Raw genomic sequence first — 20,499 nt, 5'->3', positions numbered from 1 at the left:
AGAAGTCTTTTAACACTAAAAAGATGATTAGAGTAAAAAATGAAATACCCTCTTTGTCCTACAGCATTGCAATTTTTACTTCCCTTCAACAAGGATTAGACTTCTTTTTTATTTTTTTATTTTTTATTTTTAGACTTCTTTTCTTTTCCTTTCCTTTCCTCTTTCCTTTCCTTTCCTTTCCTTTCCTTTCCTTTCCTTTCCTTTCCTTTCCTTTCCTTTCCTTTCCTTTCCTTTCCTTTTTTTCTTTTCTTTTTTTCTTTTCTTTTCTTTTCTTCTTTTCTTTCTTTTCTTTTCTTTTCTTCTTTTTATTTTTCTTTCTTTATTTTTTTAAGAGAGTATAAGTAGGGTGGGGAGGGAGCACTGGGGCAGAGACAGAGAGTGAGAGAATCCCAAGTAGAACCCAGTATCATGACCTTGAGGTCATTAACCAGAGCCAAGATCAAGAGTTGGACACCTAACTGGATGAGATAGCCAGGTGCCCTACACAAGGGTTAGATTTATTTTCATGTGTCTTTCTCATATTTTCCACCTATAAACATTTGTTTTTATAATGCATTTACAGAAGTACACTTACAGAAATGTATAGAGTTTTGTGTTTGCTTGTGTGTAGGTATATGTGAATCTTTGTGTGGTTTTACATAGATGTTTTGGGGCAACGGTATTACACTATTTTTTTTTTTTTCGGTTTAAATTACCTTGTGGAGAAATGCCATAGATATAAGTGGCTAAATCAATAGATCTATTGATAATGTAAAGTATCTCTATATATGGTTTGAATCTATGAATACCATCCTGAATTATAGACAATAGTTTATTAAAGCATTATTCTAGTCATGGAATTTAGAATATTTCCTTTTTTATATAAATAATAAAAAAATGAACATCTTTTCCCCTGACTAAAGAATATCTCTATTAGAAATATACATGCAGAATTGCTGAAGAAGGGGGAATATATTTTTTTTTAGTTTTGATAGATACTTAAAAATTGGTTTCTAAGTGTACATGAAAATTCATTCCTCTACATTTTATCATTAGATATTCATTCTTCCAGATATTTCTTTGTTTTAATTTCCATTTTTCAAATAACTTTTATTAGCCATTGTATGTCTTCCTTTTTAAATTTCTTACACATATACAATTTCATATTTTATTTAATCTCTTGTCTTTATTGACTTCTAGGAGTTCTTTATATGTTTTGGATATATGTGTGCATGTGTATGTGAGAGATTAATACATGTATGAGAGAGGGTGAGAGAAATGTTGCAAATATTTTGGTTTATACGCTTATTTTTTTTTAAAGATTTTATTTATTTATTTACTTATTTATTTGAGAAAAAGCAAGAAAGAGCACCAGCAGGGAAGAAGGGCAGAGGGAGAAGCAGACTTCTCCCAGGGCTTGATCCCAGGACCCTGGGATTACAACCTGAGCCAAAGGCAGATGCTTAACTGACTAAGCCATATTCAGGTGCCCCTCACACTTACTTACATTAACCTTGGTGTCATATTGCTCAGTGGAGGCCTGGCAAACTTTAAAGTGATAATATTATTTATCAGATATTGAATATTATAAAGATTGTGAGTACGGAGCTGTCTTCTTTACATTTATCTCTATTTTTATTAGATCTATTTTATTCAGATATGAATTGATATTCACACTTTATAATTATGAAAACTGAAGCTTGGTGAGAAGATGTGATTTGCTTAAAGTCAAACACTAGACAATAAACATAAGAATTTCAATGAGATTATGATGGCTCTCCTTATCACATTATGCTGCCAATATCAATACAGATCATAATACTATGATAAGGTACTATCTGTACCTTTTTGAAACTGTTTAAACTATACCAAATGTTAAGCCTTCACATGGTGCTGACCTCAACTGCCTTGATGAGTGAAAATCCAAGGAATATGGCAATACAATGAGTTTTACATGTTGTGTGGCAGAGTCTAGAGCCTAAATTAAATGTCACAATATGTAAGCTTTCTTCCCAAAACATTAAGAAAACACTCTCATAAACACAGATCCACTTGTATCTGCTTTGCTCACTTACATAAGGTTAAAATATGAGATATTTTACTTTATATGTTGTACATTTCATTATTATGCATTACAAACTCAACGGATTCTTTGGAGGTGATCCATTATGAGGTTTAGTTTGATATTGAAAATCCCAACACAGTGAAGAACAAGCTACAAATTTGCCATGAATTTTACTTAATACATCTTGCTTAATATGTGTGCTGTTTTACTCAGCACCCTTAAATGGAGTTTGTCAGGTATTTGTTTGATTGTTAGGGAAACTGTAAATATTCAAAGTATTCAGCATATTTTCAGATATTAAAACTATTGCTCATCTTGATTTGACGCCTTTGAGATTTGAAAATGGGCTGTATCAGCATTAGAGGAACTCAGTAGATGAAAAAGTGATGGGAAATGTTGTCTACCAGACATAGGTAGGTACTGGTTCTTATTTGCTAAATTTTAGGAGACTGAAAGGCAAATTTTCTGCCCCAAACTGACCTTTCTCAAATTAATAACTCACATCCAATCCTGATTACACTTTATCTGTCATTCTCCAGCATTAATTTCTGTACAATATGGTTGAATGCATGTGATTTTGTCAGCCCCATTTTGTAAAATTAATTAATGGTGATTAGATGTATGAATTTCAAAAATTTAGAATATGTTTACTGATGTAAAATATATTTTAACATACTATGTTTTTATTGGGACAATGTTTTATGTTTTTCCCAAGACCCAGAGAAGCTTCTAAATATATATATATATGCTATATATATATATATATATATATATATATGGCATTATATGTAATGCTTACTGCAGATATAAAGGACTAAACTTAAAATATAGAAAAAGAAGAAAACCCTTGTTTCAACCAAAGCATTATAAGACAGATTTTATAATTTATTTTTAAGGGTAATCCAGGTTCAAATTTAATGTCAAACATACTATGTACTCAAAATTTGAAATATGTGATTGTCCTTAGAGAAAATCTTAGAACACATGTCTTCTTGCCAAATTTGCATTTGCATAATAGTGAGCTATAAGGTTATAGATCACTTTGTGGCAGAGTGCCAACCCATAAACTGCTTGGTAAAGCTACTAAAAACTTCAATCTGAAATACATTTATCTCAGTTAAGAGTTTGAATCCTCCATAAAAAATGAAATGCTCTAGAGTCTCTTAGTTCTTAAAAAAGAGAGAGAGAGCAAATTCTAAATTCTGTTTATTTCCACATTTCTTCCTTTAACTGCTGCAGACATAAATGCAATATGAATGTTGACATATTTGTTTAGCATCCCTGAACAGATTAAACTGCTTTAGAAGTTCTTCTGTAATCAGGCTTGAAAAATGGAAGCTAGCATTCACATCCCTGGATAGATTAAATTGTTTCAAAAGTTTCCCATTAATCAGACATGAAAAAAAATATTATCAAAGTAGCAGTAGGTTCTTTGAAAAATACTTAAAATTGTCCTTACAACAAACTTTTCTGCAGCTTCACTGTATAATGACTTTTTTGGTCATACATATACAATACATTAAGTTTATAACCTGTTTATGTCCTCTATAAGTGTGTTACTAAGTACAAACAAATATTAATCCATTGTGAAATGCATTGTGTATGTATAAAGAACACTGGGTTGGCTGTGGAGCTGTTAGTTGCTTATGATGCATCTTTGGGCAAATAAAATAGGAAATACAATTTTTAAAAAAAAATTGAGCTTGTTCAGGTGAACCTTGAGTATTTGAATATTATTCTTTATAATAATTTTGTAAGTTTAACATTGTACCCATTTTAGAGATGAGAAAACTGAATATCAAAGATATTAGTTGTCTTGTATCTAGGTAGTAAATTGTTGTATCTAGTTGTCTCATAGCTGTTAGGCAGTAAATACTCAGTGTTAGACCAAGCTCACCCCAAAGTTCCTATTCCTCCCATTCTGCACTCTCTCTCTGAAACTAGCTTTCTCCTTTGTAAAATGAAGTGACTGGATTATATTATTATTTGGAGGGAGGATTTCTGTGGCTCTCATATATAGGGTCTCTGGTTCTTGATTTGGCTTGATTTCCCCTTTCAAGATTGGGTATATCACCTAAGTATTATATAATACATATAAGTGATTTGTGACACTTAATTCCATTTTCCACTCAAATCCTCTAAATTCCTACCAAACAGGCACTGAGACTTGGGATAAGAAATGACTCATCTGCTATTGAAATGCATATTATTCTAACAGTGTGAACTCGAGTTTATTTCCATCACCCAGCCAAGGAGTATAAAACTTGAGTTTGATAGGAACCATGCAGGCAAAAGACATATATCCACACCACTATATTTTTAGTAGATTTGATAAATTTACTTTACATTTGAAGGTAGTCAACAATGAATCACCGCTAGTTACATTAGTTCCTTCACAGGTTTTGCTCTTCACAGAGAATTCTTTCGATAAAATTATATGACATTGCCAAATAATGATAAAAAATAGAGGTCATATTCTCTTGGATTCGAGTATGATTTTAAATGAAAAATCTTCGTAAATGAGATTTCATTTCTACTTTTCCTCACATGTAAAAAGTTATTAGATGCATCTCATTCATTTAGAAGAGTACATTTAATATGGCTTAGCAAAAACTATGAGCTGTTTTTCAGAGGCAGTTGTACTAAAAAGCATCTTGAATAGTCAAAGAAGAGGTCACAATTTTAGTCAAATATTTCATGACACAAATGATGTCAAAACTATTAAGATGTCATGGACAGATTTGTGCTTTTAACCATGATAGAGTAATGGATATCCAGCTCGCCTCCATAAACAATATGAAATTGGATAAAATATTTGAGGCCGCATTTTAAGATCTAGAATGATAGGCAATACGTGAAAGAGATCTTTGAAAAAGAAAAATGTAAAGGATGTGTTTAGCTTGCATTCCAGATTTTTACTTGACGATGCCTTCCAAAATGTGATGCAGAGAAATTAAACTCAAACAGAAACTAGAGGCCTCAATAACTGGGGAAAATAGAAGTCAGAGTTTGGGGCTGTTCAGGTGCTGAAATTTGTGGAACAAAGTATTGGAGACCAGGAATCCATGCAGAGAAGGAATCTTAGAAATTTGCATAATGTTCCATTTGAGTATTTAGCCAAATACTAATATGTGCACATGGTAAAATTCTGCAAGGCTTGGTAGAGAACAGCTGTTGAATGTCGTTGAGCTGAAAAAAAATTTTTTTTCAGAAATTACACAATACTGAGAGACATTGGTGTTCTTACTATAAATAAACATTTCTGAGCTTACCAAACATTCAGTTTATTCCATTGAATGCCCATTCAATTTAGCATAATGGTCAAACCTTAGCAGTATGTCTCTGTAAATGTACTCTAACAGAGCCTAAGACAAAACTATGACAGGATAAAATTGTACAACTTAGCATCTGTCAAAGAAAGAAAATATAATTTAGTCAGAAATAAAAATAGTACCACAATATTGAGAATACCTCTAAAAAGAGTAACCTTACCCTCTTTCTGCTTAAGAAAAAACAAAAGAAAAGAAAACAAATTGAACTGTAAGTATAGAAATAGCACCAGAGATTTTATATATGTTGAAATCAGCAGTCAAGAACTTTAAAACAACTGTTAGAAAATGTTCAGTACTTTAGTGAAAATGTGTACAAAATGAGTGAGAGATGGAAAACTGGATAGAGAAATGAGAAATATGATAGTACCAAATGGACATTCAGAAACTGAAACTTGAAATAGCTGAAATGAATACTTCTCAGTATAGCTCAACCGAAGATTAGACACTAGAGAAGAAAAAAACCTTCAATAGACTTAAAGGCATATCAGGGAAATGAAAACAAATGAAACAGATAGAAAACAAAACTAGAAAAAACATGCATAGTGACTTGTGCGGATGAAAAATTCATGTTGTCTAATGTATATCTAGTTAAAGAAATGGAAAGAAGGAAGAACAATCTTTCAAATCTGATAAAGTGTAAAACTCATAGATCCAAGGAAAACCTACCAATAGTCACGTTTCAAAAATCAAAGACAAAGAGAAAATATTGAAAGCAGCCAGAGAATGAAAAAAGTATTATATATAGGCAAACAATGAAATCATTGCTGACATCTAATTAAACACAATGTAAATCAGAAGACAAAGGAATTATAGTTTTAAAGGACCAAAGAAAAAAAGTCATATAGAAATCTAATCCTATAGATTAAATTATTAAAAAATGAAGGTGAAACAAAGACTTTTTCATGTAAGCTAATGTTGAGAAAATTTGTTGCAAGCAGTCCTTCATTAGGGCAATATTAAAGAAGATTCCTCGGGGTGAATAAAAATTATGTCAGAAGGGACTTCAGATATACATGGGGAAATAAAGAATACCCATGGAACTGTAAATATGTAAATAAATAAAAATATTTATTAAAGAATTTATATCCAATATATTAAAAGTGTTTTGGACTTAAAATGTGTAAAATAAATATATATAATATCACAAAGGACTAGATGGTGATGAACAGAATTATATTGCTGGAAGCTTCTAAAAGTGTATATGAAGTTGTAAGTGTTAATCCTTATTGTATTTTAATCATTAAAGCAACGACCAAAATTAAAACAAAGAGGTATACCAAAAAAGTATACTAACACACCAAGGGAGGAGATTAAGAGAATGAACACCAAACAACACCTGACTAATTTAAAAAGAGAGAAGAAAAGAAAAAACAAAAGAAATGAGCAGAGGGAACAAACAAAGGTAATAAAACAGGTGGTAGACTTAAAATTAACCTTATTGATAATTACACGAAATACAAATTGACAAAACTTTCCAATTAAAAGCATTAATTGCCAGACTAAATAAAAACAGTTAAGATCAAAATATATTATATTTGCAGGATAAATTTAAATTTAAATTGAAGGGGATCCCTGGGTGGCGCAGCGGTTTGGCGCCTGCCTTTGGCCCAGGGCGCTATCCTGGAGACCCGGAATCAAATCCCACATCAGGCTCCCGGTGCATGGAGCCTGCTTCTCCCTCTGCCTATGTCTCTGCCCCTCTCTCTTTCTCTCTCTGTGACTATCATAAATAAATAAATAAATAAATAAATAAATAAATAAATAAATATTAAAAAAATAAAAAATAAAAAAAAAATAAATTTAAATTGAAGGAGTCAGAAGTAAGAAGATGAAAAAAATATATTCTATGGAACACTAATCAGAAGAAAGTTGAATTGGTTATAATATTTCCAGAATAAGTAGACTTTAAAACAATGCATTCTACAGGCAAAATAGAGGAATATTTTTAAGGATTAAATTTATAATTTATCAAGAATTTATAGTAGTCCTAAATTTGTATGTGCCTAGTAAAAGAGCTTCAGAATATATAAAACCTCAAACTGGCAGAACCAAAGGACAAATTCACACTCAAATTAAATACTTCTCTTTCTGAAACGGATAAAGCAAGGTCACAGAAAACCAGTAAAGATATATTTAAACCACAAACTTGATAGATTATCAATCAACTTGAGCTAATTGACATTCATAGATGATTCAAACCATATAAAAATACATCTTCCTGGGTGTCTGGTGGCTGAGTTGGTTAAGCCTATGCCTTTGGCTCAGGTCATGATTCCAGGGTACAGGGATGGAGCCCCACATCAGGCTTCCTGCTCAGCAGGAAGTCTGCTTCTCTCTCTCCCTCTGCTCCTACCCCCTGCTTGTTTTCTCTATAGGTAAATAAATAATAAAATCTTTTAAAAAATGCATACTCTTTTCAAATGCACTTTATATTTTCTACAAAACAGACTATAGGCCACACATGTTCCAACAGATTTAAAAATATTTAATTCATCTAGAGTATGTCCTCTGATCAAAATAGAATTATATTAAAAATCAATATTAGAACAATGTTTGAAAAAAAAGTTCTCCAAATTTAGAAAGTTGACTAACATTCTGAAATGCCTAATGTTTTAACTTGCCTTTGGGTCAGTGAATAAATCAGAAATAAAATTCGGTAAAAACATAAATGGAAAAATTCTGTATCAAAATTTGTGGGATGTAGCAAAAGCAGTCTTTAGAGAAAAATACATTGTTTAAAATGATTGAATTAGAAATAGAGAAAATGTAAAATTCATGATCTGAAGTTCCATCTTAAGAAGCCAGAAACAGAAGAATAAATTAAATGCAATGTAAGTAGAAAGAAAAATAATAGATGAGTATGACCATATAAAATGTAGAAAAAGTGGGGAAATGAAGAAAAATTAAAACTGGCATTTCATTTTTTAAAATTTATTTTATTTTTTTATTTTTTAAAGATTTTATTTATGTCAGAGAGGGAGAGAGAGAATGAACAGGAGGAGGGGAGGCAGGAGGACGGAAAGGCAGAGAGAGAGAAGTCTCCCCACTGAGCAGGGAGCCCCAATGCTGGGCTCAGTCATAGCATCCTGGGATCATGACTTGAGCCAAAGGCAGACTCTTAACCTACTGAACCACCCAAGTGCCCCAAAATTGGCATTTTAAAAGTACTGCATCCCAAAGATTTTGAACGGTTGTATCTTCATTCTCATTAGTTTCCATGAATCTTTTTAATTCTTCCTTAATTTCCTGGTTGACCCTTTTATCTTTTAGCAGGATGGTCCTTAACCTCCATGTGTTTGAGGTCCTTCCAAACTTCTTGTTGTGATTTAGTTCTAATTTCAAGGCATTATGGTCTGAGAATATGCAGGGGACGATCCCAATCTTTTGGTATCGGTTCAGACCCGATTTGTGACCCAATATGTGGTCTATTCTGGAGAAAGTTCCATGTGCGCTTGAGAAGAATGTGTATTCAGTTGAGTTTGGATGTAAAGTTCTGTAGATATCTGTGAAATCCATGTGGTCCAGTGTATCATTTAAAGCTCTCGTTTCTTTGGAGATGTTGTGCTTAGAAGACCTATCGAGTATAGAAAGAGCTAGATTGAAGTCACCAAGTACAAGTGTATTATTATCTAAGTATTTCTTCACTTTGGTTAATAATTGATTTATATATTTGGCAGCTCCCACATTCAGGGCATATATATTGAGGATTGTTAAGTCCTCTTGTTGAATAGATCCTTTAAGCATGATATAGTGTCCCTCTTCATCTCTCACTACAGTCTTTGGGGTAAATTTTAGTTTATCTGATATAAGGATGGCTACCCCTGCTTTCTTTTGAGGACCATTCGAATGGTAAATGGTTCTCCAACCTTTTATTTTCAGGCTGTAGGTATCCTTCTGTCTAAAATGAGTCTCTTGTAGACAGCAAATAGATGGGTCCTGCTTTTTTATCCAGTCTGAAACCCTGCGCCTTTTGATGGGGTCATTAAGCCCGTTCACATTCAGAGTTACTATTGAGACATATGAGTTTAGTGTCATCATGATATCTATTCAGTCCTTGTTTTTGTGGAATGTTCCACTGAACTTCTTCTTAAAGGGGAATTTTAAGAGTCCCCCTCAATGTTACCCAGGGCAATATACACGTTTAATGCAATCCCTATCAAAATACCATGGACTTTCTTCAGTGAGTTAGAACAAATTATTTTAAGATTTGTGCGGAATCAGAAAGGACCCCGAATAGCCAGGGGAATTTTAAAAAAGAAAACCATATCTGGGGGCATCACAATGCCAGATTTCAGGTTGTACTACAAAGCTGTGGTCATCAAGACAGTGTGGTACTGGCACAAAACAGACACATAGATCAGTGGAACAGAATAGAGAATCCAGAAGTGGACCCTGAACTTTATGGGCAACTAATATTTGATAAAGGAGGAAAGACTATCCATTGGAAGAAAGACAGTCTCTTCAATAAATGGTGCTGGGAAAATTGGACATCCACATGCAGAAGAATGAAACTAGACCACTCTCTTTCACCATACACAAAGATAAACTCAAAATGGATGAAAGATCTAAATGTGAGACAAGATTCCATCAAAATCCTAGAGAAGAACACAGGCAACACCCTTTTTGAACTCGGCCACAGTAACTTCTTGCAAGATACATCCACGAAGGCAAAAGAAACAAAAGCAAAAATGAACTATTGGGACTTCATCAAGATAAGAAGCTTTTGCACAGCAAAGGATACAGTCAACAAAACTCAAAGACAACCTACAGAATGGGAGAAGATATTTGCAGATGACATATCAGATAAAGGGCTAGTTTCCAAGATCTATAAAGAACTTCTTAAACTCAACACCAAAGAAACAAACAATCCAATCATGAAATGGGCAAAAGACATGAACAGAAATCTCACAGAGGAAGACATAGACATGGCCAACATGCATATGAGAAAATGCTCTGCATCACTTGCCATCAGGGAAATACAAATCAAAACCACAATGAGATACCACCTCACACCAGTGAGAATGGGGAAAATTAACAAGGCAGGAAACAACAAATGTTGGAGAGGATGCGGAGAAAAGGGAACCCTCTTACACTGTTGGTGGGAATGTGAACTGGTGCAGCCACTCTGGAAAACTGTGTGGAGGTTCCTCAAACAGTTAAAAATATACCTGCCCTACGACCCAACAATTGCACTGTTGGGGATTTACCCCAAAGATACAAATGCAATGAAACACCGGGACACCTGCACCCCGATGTTTATAGCAGCAATGGCCACGATAGCCAAACTGTGGAAGGAGCCTCGGTGTCCAACGAAAGATGAATGGATAAAGAAGATGTGGTTTATGTATACAATGGAATATTACTCAGCTATTAGAAATGACAAATATCCACCATTTGCTTCAACGTGGATGGAACTGGAGGGTATTATGCTGAGTGAAGTAAGTCAGTCGGAGAAGGACAAACATTATATGTTCTCATTCATTTGGGGAATATAAATAATAGTGAAAGGGAATATAAGGGAAGGGGGAAGAAATGTGTGGGAAATATCAGAAAGGGAGACAGAACGTAAAGACTGCTAACTCTGGGAAATGAACTAGGGGTGGTAGAAGGGGAGGAGGGCGGGGGGTGGGAGTGAATGGGTGACGGGCACTGGGGGTTATTCTGTATGTTAGTAAATTGAACACCAATAAAAAACAAAATTGGACCTCCTAAATAAATAAATTAAAAAAAAAAAAAGTACTGAAATTTTGAGACACCTGGGTGGCAAAGTTGGTTGAGTGTCTACTCTTGGTCTCTCTCTGTCTCAAATAAATAAGACTTTAAAAAACTAAAAGATAAAAATAAAAATGTTGAAATTTTGACCTTCTTCAGTACAGATCACAAAAAAGGAAAAGAAGTGGAGTCAATGAAAATATATCATTAAATATCCTAGTGATACTAAAAGAAAATAAGGAAATTTATAAGCAATTTTATCTTTTTGATCACACAAATAACTAAACTGAGCTATGTATATTGTCAAACCTGAAACTGGAAGGAACAAAAATATCTGAATAGCTTTATAGCTCTTAAATTAGATTGGTATTTGTAATTAAGAATTTTCCCACAAAGGCAAGTCCAGACCCAGATGTATGTAAGAAATAAAGAATACGAATCCTATGTAATTTTTTTGAGAAGATAGAGAAAGAGGGACTCCTTTCCACTTTGCCCTGATTATGATGCCATAATCAGTCAAAACCATTACAAAACTTTTTTTAAAAAGCAATATTTTTATGAACATTCATGTGAAAATCCTTAAAATATTAGCAACTTTAATCCATGCAAGTGTTGGAGATGTGGTACATCCACTTTGGAAAACAGTTTATTTCTTATTAATTTAAATATATTTTTATCAGTTAATCCAGCCATCTAGATTTTTTTTTACCCAAAAGAAATAAAAATATATTGACATGAATTAAAATGAATACATAGTTTGTACATGAAAATTAATAGCAGATGTGTTTATATTTATAGTAGCCCAAAACTGAGGGAAAATGCATACAGTAGAATGAAAAATGAATAAACATATGGATGATTTTACAAAGATAATATTGAGTGAAAAGATGTATATGTACTCCTTTCTTGCATGAACTGTATATGATTCCACTTGTATAAAGTTCAAACTATCTGTGGTATGAGAAGTCTAAACGGTGGTTACCTTGGAGTAGGCAATTAGTAAAGTGGCTTGATAGCACTTCTGGAGTTCCAATGGCATTGTTCTTGATTTCAGTGCCTGTTAGAGAACTTTGTTTCTTATGTTAAGAATGCACTGCGCTGTAAACATATATTTTGTTTTTTTCTTTATGTTATCTTTAAAAATTGCACTAAAAAATTAAAAAAAATAATAATTGCACTAAAAATTATTGGATTTCAGAAAGTGTTTATAATATAAGCTTGAGGTAAAATTGGGATATAGTTTGTCTTTTGGAATTTTATTAGAATTACATTATACCAATATTTTTATTCTAATGATCACAATTTTGTGAACATTATCTAATACAATGATTGGAAAATAGAAGGCATACAATGAAATGCATTAATTGTTTGAAGAATGAAATTCTAAGGGAGTGAATGAGTGACTCTTATATGTACAACTAATTGTAATATTTGTGATTATTTCCACACACACACAAATATAATGGGAATAAAAGCACTGCATGGTAATCAGAGCAACATATTTTTCTTAATGTGTTAATTTCTCTCTTAATATAGCGGGGTATCTAGATAATCAATCAAACATATAGAAACTTAAATCTCACACACATCTCTTCTTTTAATTATTTTTCTTCATAACAGCCCTTGGGAAGTTATACCATTTATTTCCAATGGCTCTTGTTTTCAGCATAATGAAATTTTTCATCCTAAAATGTACTAAATACACTCTCAGAAGTGATATTTTCACATAATAATGTTAGGCAGTGAAACACTAATCCATTTTCATGACACAGTAGTTTGTATTCAGAGCATATCATATGGAACAAAGTTAAATTGTACAGCATTTAATTTCAAGTGATACTACATTCTTTTATTTGTCTATGCATGATTAGCAAAAAAGATGTAGAGGTAGCATCTTTTATAAATATTTGTCTGTTTTCTGTGTATGTTTTCCACACTTCTTCTGAAGTGTCCTTATGTTTGTCCTTGATTTTGCTTCAAAAGTGCCTTAACTTTATATTTAAATATAGGTTGAGTGCAAGATGACTATGAGTCTATAGAGTCTGTAAAATTGGTGAAAATGTATCAAACAGAATGAATTTATTTTTCAAAGAATTACTCCCTTAGGCACACTTTCTGCCAGTCACATGCCACTAATATGTATCCTGATTTGGAGAGTACAATATATGTTCAAAATATTATGTGTTGCATACAAACTATGGTATTTATTTTCAGATTGTTATTCATCACTTGTACAAACTTGTTTTTATTGGACTTCATCATATTTTTTCTCATTACAATTAAAGGAAAAAATGTTTTCAGATCATGACTTCATCACTTAGCAAGAGGAATTTAGGAATAAATTGAAGTGACTAAGCAAGATATGGTGTGTTTGATCTCCCAAGAAGACCAGTGATTTTAATTACAAACAAAAAAATTACTGCCTATTTTCTTTTAGGAGTTTTATGGTTTCAGTTTTATATTTAGATCTTTAACCCATTTTGAATTTATTTTTGTATATGATGTAAGAAAATGGTACATTTTACTCTTTTGCATGTGGGTGTCCAATTTTTCCAGCATCACTTATTGAAAAGACTGCTTTTATCTCATTGTATATTCTTGTCTCCTTCATCATAGATAAATTAACCATGTATGTTTATATATACTTCTGGGCTCTACCTGATTCTATTAATCTATGTGTTTGTTTTTGTGCCAGTAGTTTAATGTTTTGATTACTACAGCTCTGTAGTAGTATCAGATTTGAGATCTTGGATTTTGATACCTCTAGCTTTATTCTTCTTGCTCAAGATTGCTGTGGCTATTTGTGGTCTTCTGTGGTTCCATACACAATTTAGATCATTTGTTCTACCTCTGTGGAAATGGTATTAGTGTCTTGTTAAAGACTGCAATGAAATGTAGATTGCTTTATGTAGTATGGACATCTTAATGATATTAATTCTTTCAATCCATAGCATGGTAAATCCTACCATTTCTTTGTGTCATCTTCAATTTCTTTCACCAGTGTCTTATACTTTTCTCAGAGTATAGGTCTTTCATCTCCTTGGTTATTTTTTTCCTAGATATTTTATTCTTTTTGGTGTAATTGTAAATGGGGTTGTTTTCTTTAAATGGATTTATCTTTCTGCTTCCTTATAATTAGTGTATAGAAATATAATTCTGTATATTAATTTATATTCTGCAGCTTTGGTCTTTTCATTTATCAAATCGAATATTTTTTTTTTGGTGGAGTCTTTAGGGTTTTCTATATATAATATTATGTCATTGGCAAATAGTGACAGTTTTATTTCTTCCTTATCAATTTGGATACCTTTTATTTTTATATTTCTCTTGTTTGATTGCTAGGATTTTCAGTACTATGATTAATAAACGTGGTGAGAGTGGACATCTTTGTCTTGTTTCTGATCTTAGAGGAAAATCTCTCAGTTTTTCTCTATTGAATATGATGTTAGCTATGGGTTCTTCATATAGGATCTTTATTATGTTGAGGTCTGCTTCCTCTAAACCCACTCTGTTAATTAATTTATGTGCAAATGTTGCATTTTGTCAAATGTTTTTTCTGCATCTATTGAGATGAACATCTACTATCTTGAATTTTGTTACACACTAAATATTTTCTTTTTTTAAAGATTTTTTTTTTTTTTTTGAGAGAGAGAGAAGACAGAGCACAGAGGGTGAGTGAGACAGAGAAGCAGACTCCTTGCTGAGCAGACAGCCTATGTGGGGCTCAATCCCAGGATACTGAGATCATGTGGTGAGCCAAAGGTGATGCTTAACTAGTAGAGCCACCAGGTGCCCCTTAACACTAAGTATTTTCTGTGACACATGTTGAACTATCTATAGTTTCAAACTATAAAATGGTAGGCAATTACCAATCATCTTTAAAGTTTTATTCTGTGTGTCTAAGAGATTATAGCTAACCACACCAATATGAAATAAAATATGTACATTCAACTACAGTACTTTTTGTAGAAATCAGAAGGCTTAATATGGAAAGTGAATCACTATGCATGTGAATCTGATAGGATAGAGGAGAGTTAGCAGGAAAAAAAAAAAAAGAACTGAGAATTTCTACTAATTCAAATGTGAACTTCTAGATTTGCCTATGGCAAATTGTTGATCACAGTCTTTAATGGCACTTGAAATATCAATTTTTGAATATATTACTAAAATATTCACTGCATTGACAGGCAGGGAGAGAAACAAGAGTAATTTACATTAAGGTAAAATTTATTGTTAAAACAAAACAAAACAACTTTGGCATATTTACTGAAATTCATAGCAGTACTAATTTAAAGTTAGCACTTTATGAAAAACTTAACAAAGAATGATATGTATACATGTGAATAGTAATACACAAATGTCCATATAAATCAGATTACAAATATAATTAAAATTGGTCACAGTGTTAGGTTAATGTGAATATATATTTTTGTTAATAAGTGAAGACGATGCATTATGTTTTTAAAATTTAAGCTTGTCTAAAAGATTTGAAGCATAATTAGTTTTGTTTTTTAGTTCTTATTTTAAAAAATTAAAATTTCCCCTGAAAAAAAGTAACATTATTGTATCTCCTGGATCTGTAAGGGATTAAGTCTCCTATGCCTCTTAATTTTTAAAAATTTGATTTAAATTTGACTTTGGTATAAAATATAATTGTCATAAGGAGATGCTGCAGAATATTCTTTGAACAAGATTAATGCATTTCTATATTTATTATTCTTGCCTTAAGCATAAAATCCAGAACTCCATGATGACATGTACTATCTCAGAATACACTTTTTTAATACATCTATTTTGAGTTATTTCAAAGTTTCTAAAGTGTGAGTATTAAAGTAAGAATCTGATTCAAACTGGGAGTCTCAAAAGTAAGTATCCAAAGCATTTTCTTAGAAGACAATCAGAAGTAGTATGGATAAACTTGGATTCAGCTCAGGATTTCCCTTGAGTTTTTTAAAACAAATATTATTTAATTAAGAAAGTACTGGGCTTGGTAGTCCAATATATTATAGTTAAGTGCACTATATTTTCCAGTTTCCATTCTTCTTTTGAAACTTGCTTGGGCTAATTATTTTGATTATTATCTCTCTTCTTGAGAGTATTCAGATTTTCATTTTTTTCTTGTATATTTTATGAGATTTTGTTGTTATGAATGACAGATACCTCTGTCAAATTAGATTGTGTTGAAAGAAAAAGACAAAAAGCAGAATTTAATAGAATACAAGCTATCTCAATCAAAGGTGATGAAGTATAGTTCTTCCTTCAGAAAGAAATGAACAAAGAACTGGAATGGCAGAAAGGTATATTTGTCTCTCTGATGCTTTATGTCCTTCTATCGCTATTTTCCTGTGGAAAAGTGTCCACATCATTCATTATACATTGGCCCTCTCTGTTTCGGTGCTCCAGTTTTACGGAAATATAGACTCTTACCATTATGTAGAATCTCTTCATTCTAATTCTAAATACCAGATAGAGAAAATGTGATCCAGTTGGGTAAAATGTTCACCTTTAATCCAGTGGATGTGGCCAAGGTTGATAAGAAAGGGTGCACTGTTCATTCAACAGAAGTTTTAGGAACACATTCAAAGCAGGAGACTTAGGGGCAGTAGATGTGGGTAATAAGGGAGGTACAGGTGTATGCCTAATAAACACTTTTAGGTAAAAGACATATAGATGCAACAGACACAGAAATATTTTCTACATTCACAGTGTGAATGTAGTGGCATTTTTCAGTTGTCTAGATAGGTAAATTTGAATAATTCCTTGAATAAAAAATTTGTACTTATAATGAAAAGTTACCTACACATACATACCTCATTCACATCAATAGTCTTAAAGGTTTTCAATACTATGAACTTTATTATAAAATTATGGTTTGCTTCTATAGAATCTTAGAGTTCTGAAATGTTAACATAAATTCTCTGAGATCCTTTTAATTATTAACAAAAAATGGTATATATAAAGTAATCTTAAAGATTTCTGCAATAATTAAGAAGAGATAACCATAAGGTCATTGGCGACAAAACATAATTGAAGGAATAAAAAAAGGATGGAAATAATAAACTGAGTATTATATAGAGTAGACAAATTTGTTTTATTGGCTTTTATGGATGCTCTAAAGATTTCTTTCCAAGTTGAATCCAGAGGTACTGGCATGGATCACCGATGCTTCACTTGAATGAAATTTTCTATGCTTCCTTATGAGAAGAAGAGCAAAAATCCAACCTGGATTTGTTCAGCATCCTCTTCAAGTTCTGAGACAAGCCAAATGCTTCCAGATTCTCAGAGACAAGCAGAATATTGCCAAATGAAAATGTTTACAAGATCTTGCTTGCTCATTTCAGCTGTTGGCCTTGATGAGTCAGGTCAGGTGGAAACCTCCCACTGCCTGTTGTATGAGTTTCTTTTCTAAGGAAGTTGTGGGTCAAAAGTGTATCCAGCTCTCAGTGATAACAAAGTTATGATAATAGTCTTCATATGATTAAATCAGAATTCATTTCAAATTGTATCATTTTTTTAACTACTCAAGTTAAATTTTGAATTAAGAAACAAAATGATAATAAATGTTCTTAATTTTTCCCTTTTAACATTAAGTGGCCAGAGCCATATGTACCTTGATGATTTCATCTTAAAATACCATGAAAACACAACAGATTTCTGGCTCAGTAGTTATCCAATGATGAGAGATACTTACCAAAAATGAAATTTTAAATCCTAGTGACAGGAAAGAATGTGACTATGTAGGGTACTTTTTTTTTTCTTTTCCTGACACCTGCAAATAATTCTGAACAGCATTTTTATCTAATTTGAATGAAGTACTTTATCCCTTTTTTAAATAAACACATTTAGCATCTAAAAATATTATCTTGGCCTTCTAATGATACAATTTCTCAACTCAACTGGTAATTTAAGAGCATGGAATAATTTAATGTATGATGTGTATAGCATCTTGACTATAACTAACTATACATTAGCGGGTGAAGAAAATATGAACAAAAATTTGAGTGCTTTGAAAAATTAAGTTCTACCACCTAGACAAGGAAAATCCCCTAAACTCTCTGTTTTGAAACATGAACAATCATTTGGTGTTGTGTGCAAGCAAATTTGTCTTGGCCAAATTCCTGTCTTCTTAAAATCAACATCTTGGTGAGAGAGATGCTAAAGATAAAGCCAGGTTTGTCTTATGTTATTAGTAAGTCAGAAAATGTGATAAAATGCAGGACAGTTTAATGTACAAGAAAAGGAATTTCTATAAAGCCCTGTAAATCATATAGGATCACCTAGTTGGAAGGTCAAATGAACTTAAAGAAAAATTAGTCAAATATCCTTACTTTTACAAATAAAGATGATTAAAAAGTGAAGGGATGGGACAAATGACCCATCATTGAACTTGCCCTTATCCTACTGTTTTGTTCTCTGTTTCATATACTTCTAGTAACTCCTGCTTTGGTTAAATATGTATAAAGATTTGGGCAAAGTCAATGTACTAGCCCTCTCTAATAGTCAAGTTCTCTTAAATATCATAGAGCATGTGTCTTTTTATTTTCTTCCAAGTGGGAATCATGATATTCAAAGTAGTAGAATGCTTCTCTTAATACTAAATAAAGGATTCCAGTTAAAGTTATGTTTCACTATAATGTTATCTCCTAATGTGAAATCAGACTGACAGGGGATTTTGAAAAGAAAAAGAAAAACTTCCATACTTGTTATTTAACTAGATATAATTTGTTTCCAAAAGGTTGTGCAGTACTGGGGCTTGATTTAATATTTTTTATGATGCTTAGTAATATTGAAGTAGAGCCCTGATGATCATGAATAAACAAACTCAACCACCCTTGAGCTATGTGAAAAGGAAAGTTGATAAACAGAATCTTGACCTCATGGGGATATTTTAAGCTTTTCTTTTAGTGAGGCTTTCATGGTAGCACCATTTTATCTTTCAGTTTCTATAATATGTATAACAGCTAAGTCAATAGACATTTATCTAATTCAGGCAAGCTAACATTGTAATACAATTACATTTCCTAAAACACTTTCTGTAAGTTTGTTTTGTAAATTCATTTTGAATAACCATATTATATTACTAAATCTGTTTTCATTTCTTTAAATTGAAAAATTAAATAAAAGCTGCTAATGTAAAGGTACATAGCTATTTGTTTGCAAGAACTATAAATCAATTGTTTAAAAAAGAAATGAGTATTAGATTCGACATTTGAATCCATTCCAGAGATTTTATACTCCAGTAATTTATTTTAGAATAATCAGTGAACATTTTATTAACAGCACATCACTAGTTTTTTTTTTTTACATCACTAGTTTTGATATTAAGTTAAAACATTCCTGAAAATTTCTGAACCTTCATTAAAATGTATTTTTATCACTTTCTGGAAGAAAAGTATTGCAAAACTACCAAGCCTTTATATGGCTCCTATAGCTACCATACAGGTTGTCTAATTTTAATTGTGACTGTCTTCAAATAAAAGCTTCTTCCAGCTGTACTAAAGGAAACAGTAATCAAATCTAAGCCTCACCATCTCTAATATATGCTACTCCACTTGGATTTTTTCCTTTGAATTCTTAATTAAAAAAATATTTTAATGAGAGGCAGCTTGAGCGTGAAGCTGTCAGTTCTACCCCTGTCCTTGATGCATACCAAAAGTTTAAAAAAAAAAAAAGAAATTTCACTTTTAAAAGAAGCTCCACTTTCTTGAGACATTTGTATTCAAACAGGACTCTCTCTTTCTCCTTCTTTCTCCTGGGAGAACAGTTCTACTCTTCAAATGAAAAAGAAATAATAAAACACATCAGGAACAGCAGACCTCAGACCTAACGTTTCTCTCCTTGTCTTGGAATCTTATTTCCATATAGAAAGCTACTCTAATGGGACACTTGTAAATGGCAGGGAATTTAGCCCTTGTGGAGTCCTCTCCAGAAATTGGATTTTTGCTTAAGCAAACAGCAAACCATGCAGCGGGGGAAAAGCTATTTATTTGGCTGCCTGTTGAAGAGCCTAACAAAAATACAATTCAGTCTGTTCTGACCGTTGAGTCAATCAGCATACACTGGAAAACAAAATCCAGTTACTTATGTAAGGTATCAGATGAGCTCTTTCATGTAACAGTTAATCTCAAATACACTTTAATGATATTTTTCTTGATTACCCTTTTCTTAGATATAATGGCTTTTTGCTGTTTACTTTCACATTAAAGAAGGGTAAAAGGCTTATACAAGCTGCCAACTTCTACTCAGTCTTTTGAGGGATTATTTAGAATCTTTGCTATTCAAATACAGGCAAATTTATACCAAGGAAAGTTAATCTCCAGTTTACGACATTTAATAATGTCATTCAAAACGCCTCATGACAACACGTTTACCTTCTTAAATCAGATTTAGATTCTAAAAGGTTCTTATGAT

Source organism: Canis lupus, chromosome 4, assembly GCF_011100685.1.
Source record: "Canis lupus familiaris isolate Mischka breed German Shepherd chromosome 4, alternate assembly UU_Cfam_GSD_1.0, whole genome shotgun sequence".
Taxonomy (NCBI): domain Eukaryota; kingdom Metazoa; phylum Chordata; class Mammalia; order Carnivora; family Canidae; genus Canis; species Canis lupus.
Note: the sequence above shows the minus strand (reverse complement) of the source record.